A 5033-nucleotide genomic window follows, 5' to 3' on the forward strand; every position below is an offset into this window, starting at 1 on the left:
TATTATTTTCTCCTTGTGTATCCTATATGAGATCTCGAAACATGGAATATCCACGAAATATCCCTGACCTGTGATCGTGTGGGGTATTCACACATAATACTTTACGGGTGAAGTGTGTTTTGCTGCAACAGTGTTTACTGCTCTGTAAATGTGTATTCACTGTTTGGGGTTTTCAAAATGCAGCAACTCGCTTGTTAGACAATATATAACAAAGAATCAAGCGTGTCAATCTAGCTACTTTATGTTTTTCATCAAATAAAGAGACCCGGCATATAATGCAGGGGGATAAATACCGGTAGTCACCATCAGGTCTGTCTGTCCGTACATGCATCCATATTTCGTTTCCGGTGCATGACTTGAAAACTGTGAAAGACTTTTCATCCAAACTAGGTACAATTATTCACTAGGGCCTGAAGTGGTGGGAATTTTAAGAATGTTAGTTTTTCCTGTTTTCAAGGAAACAAGTTAGACACAGCTGAAACGAGGTAAGATGTTGTTTCTTGAGCAGAATGTGAAAAAAAATATTCAAGATTTTCATCCAAACTTGGTAGATATAATAATTAGGGGATAACGTGGTGAGTTTTGTTATTTTGGATCATTGGCTTGGTTGAGTATGTGTCATCGAAACCTTTCAGCATATAACGTTGTCTTGTCCTGACGTTTTACAATTTACTGTCACATAGCTGGAATAATCCTTACTGCAGCGTTATACAACATTTAAACAAATTCATAGTAATTCAGTCACATCAATCAGTTCTTAATGTTACCCAAAAACACATAGTACTGTAGATAAAACAACATAACCCTTTCCATATAGAAAATAGAAATCTCTGCTTACAGCAGAGTCGATTATACGATTACGACTATATCATGAGGATGTGTTTATGAGGTGAGGTGAAATGGGGTTTAACGTTGCGTCCAAGATTATTGCACTTATATAGCGACGTGCATGCACGTGTGTGTGTGTGTGTTTGTGTGGCTGCTTGTACTAGTCCAGACTGATGCCGATTTTAGTGCTAGCCCACTGAGATACCATGCCGCAGTTTAACATGAATACCCCACTCAGACACAGTATACTGACCCCGAGCCGACCAGTCCTTGTTTTAGCCCCTTAATGCCGAGCGCCAGACAGGGTAACAACAAGTACCATCTTTTAACGTCTTTTGGTATGACGCGGCTGGGGATCGAACCCCGGACCTTCCGCTCTCCGGGCGGACGCCCTACCACTAGACCACGGAGGCGGCATGTGTTTATGAAGCACTATCAAATAGTAATGATGCCAGGCGTTCGCAAAAAGGTGAGTGTATTCTGCCCCCTGCAAAGGCAAGTCAATTGTTCACCTGAAAACACATGGGAACATATGGTACAAGTCAAAATAGTGAATTGCATCGGACATCATTTTTTTCACGGATGCATCAAATTTGGAAATGTCCTCCCCATGTCTACCATAAAACATTTTGAAGCTTTAAATGTTGTAACCCCGATCAAACAAGTTCTGAGCAAGAGTCATACACGTTAAGTATGTTGACCAACTCACCAGGTCCAGATATTGGAGGGTACTGTCACAATATTAAGAATCCACTACTGGTGATAACAACAGAATGATGATACTGTAACAGCATGGTGGGCAGAGAACACGCGATGAGGAAGCCAAATAAATCACAATTAGATAATTAATTAGGAACATCAATTAGATAAGGGTTTGGAGATATGTGGTTATTTAAAATGTATGGTTTAACAACGTGTAAACGACAACTTCTGGCACATTTGGCAGAGTGATTAATTTTACTTGCAAGTCCAAAAATGTCCTTTTACGCAAAATGTATATTATTTTCTATCAATTGTGAAAACGGCTTGAACTTCGTAACTCAAAGCAAATTAAAAATTGCTCTTTCTCTTTTTTGATTAAGCTTTCATGATCTGGAACATGAGAGTGAGTCTCACTTCAATGTACCTAGAAAATGTAAACATTGTCCCCAGAGTAGGTACAGAAAGAAATGTACGGTTAACTGTAATCACGCCTGTAAAAGTAAGATTTATCCAATTGTGACGTCAAAACTTGATATCGTGACGTGATAACGTCATAGATAACCTGATAATTCCCTCAGTGGTTCCTCCTAAATGAGTATTTGTCTTTCCATTCAGCGCGTTTTGGTACCTCAGTAAAAACATCTTGAATGGTATATCAGACTGTCCCCATGGTTGCTGACACACAGACACACACACAGACACACACAGACACACACACACAGACACACACACAGAGACAGACACACACACAGACAGACACACACACAGAGACAGACACACACACAGACAGACACACACTCACAGAGACACACTCACAGAGACACAGACACACAGACAGACACACAGACACAGATACACACACACACAGACACAGACAGAGACACAGACACAGACAGACACACACACACAGACACGCATCTAGAATGGTACACACACACACACACACACAGACACACATACACACACAGACAGACACACATAGACACACACACGCGCACATGAACGTATTTACACACGTATTTATTTATATTGTCATACCCTAGAAGCTGCGCAATTTTTAGATCGACCACACTTCGATAGATAAATGTCTGTTAGTTGTTGACCCACGTACGGTGAAGGACACGAAACAATGATAGTGATACGGAACTGACGAAATCATGCAAAATGAAATCAAACATTATTCACAAAATCCTGAATTTGTAGGAAAACGCACTATCATCTCTGATTTAGGATTTAAGGACAATCGTAATCAACTTTGGATTTTTCTGTGGAGTTTCGTTTCAGACAATATTTTTTCCTGTCTGTGCTTGAAGTGAGTGAGTGAGTATGGTTTTACGCCGCTTTTAGCAATATTCCAGCAATATCACGGCGGGGGACACCAGAAATGAGCTTTAACCACATGGCTACCCGACCGCTCCTGTACTTGAAGACATATACATGTACATATTTTTCTCTGAAACGAGAACCAAACACATTCTTTGGTAACTTTTTTGTTGTTGACAAATCCTGGTGTTAAATTAATGTTTTCTCGCATTTCTAAACTTATCTTGTACGTTAACAAAATAATCCACGACTCCATTACCCTACTGTACGTCCATCCCACCCCACCCCCAGCCCCAGAGTATCGAATGGTTGATCACGAAAGTGAATCTAGCGTATCTTGAAGATTATTCAATGTTCTCATGATTATTTTCAGATATCAACAGAACGGAGTGGTTGGTCTCCACCATTAATGCATTTTCCAGTGATAAGGAAATGACACCTATCACACATAAATAAACTATTGTCACATGATACACTATGGACGTACAAAGATACAGATATTACCCTTTTAAATGATACTTTACTGGGCTTGAAAGGGCTGACCGTTCATTGCCCACAACCATCAACAATATTTGATGTTAAAGAGCACACGAGAGTATGGATTTTTTAACTTATCATTTGGAAAATGATGCTAACAATGATACTGAATGTAGCTGGCCTACGCTCCTGTAGCTGACCTATGAAATATTAGTTATTATTAATACTTATATTCATGCTTTGAAAACGTACCTTTACAATCAAATAAACCTTATTGAACAGGTTTGCATTGAAGGAAACAGGAAACAGACAGTCAGCAATGTATTTACACGTGAGTACTCGTGGACCACTGGCACTGTTATCAAGTAGAGGTTCATAGACATATAAAAGTAGTTCGGCAACATATTCTGAAATTCTCATGACCCTAAAAACATTAATAGATCTACATGCTAATGCTAGGCTAAAATATAGAAACATACAATAATGCAATCATTGAGTGATCATCAAGATTATTACATTCATTTTTAAGGTAGTGTGGGGATATACACTCATATACACAAGATTGGGAACACTCAGGTCTTTTGTATGGGAAACCAATACAAAATACAATCGACAGAAAATGATGATTTTAATATAATGCATCAAAAAGCGATGAAGTATAGCCATAGGGTGGTCACATCTGTGAACACGGTAACCTAGATATCGCCTTCATAACCAGTAGTGTCATGTCATAAGGTCACATGAATGACAGAGGTGTCAGTAACGTGACGATCATCCCTGGCACGGAAGTCTCTGCACTGCTGTCTCATGGACCTGACAAAAGTTTGGCTGAGGCAGTGCTTGCAACTCAGATTGCCGACACTGGACGAGCGGGAACTGAGGTAATGCTTGCAACTCAGATTGCCGAGACTGGACGAATATGTTGCAGGTTGACAGGGGGACGGGATTTGCACGCAAACGTCGTTCTTATCCGCCCCACGGGTGTTCTATCGGTGCCAGATCTGGGTAATAGGCAGGGGCCACTGCATTCTGGCATCTTCCCGAGGCAAGAGAGTTAACTGACTATAAAAGGCCAGTTTCCACCCTTGCCGAACTAGGCTGGTATTATGGAGTTATTTTTGGCTGGACTAACGAATCTATGCATAGTCCAATGTAAATCGCGCACCGAAATCGAAATCCGGTTCGTAAACTGTCGTGCAGATTTCGGTCGATTGCAGGATTTTCAAAGCATGTGCACCGCCAACTCAGCAGATATTTTCCAAATCTTTTCACGTTTTTAATCAAGGTGCTCACGTGATTTGATGCATTTCGCGATGTAAGACCCGTTTTATCACAATATAGATCTCGATTATCGATCAGATCGTCCTGACTGGGCGCCACCATTTTTTGTGAAACAAACGCAAGTGATACGACAGGTGGAATCTGATTGGTCCATAGGAGAGGCTTATAGGGGACATACCTGGTAATAGCCACTGGTGGCGCTACGATCGAGCCCAGTAATTCCAGTCGAGTTCGGCAAGGGTGGAAACTGGACTTTTAAAGTCAGTTTACTCTCTTGCCTCGGGAAGATGCATTCTGGTGATCCCCGTTTGGTTGATGAAGTCACTAACAACACGGGACCTGTGAGGCCGATACGTGTGACACCAGACCCAATCTCAGTCAAAGCAGGCAGAAAAAGTTCGTCCCTATGGAGAATCAGATTC

This window comes from Haliotis rufescens, unplaced genomic scaffold (genome assembly GCF_023055435.1).
Source record: "Haliotis rufescens isolate VD_foot unplaced genomic scaffold, xgHalRufe1.0.p SCAF_9, whole genome shotgun sequence".
NCBI classification, from domain to species: Eukaryota; Metazoa; Mollusca; class Gastropoda; order Lepetellida; family Haliotidae; genus Haliotis; species Haliotis rufescens.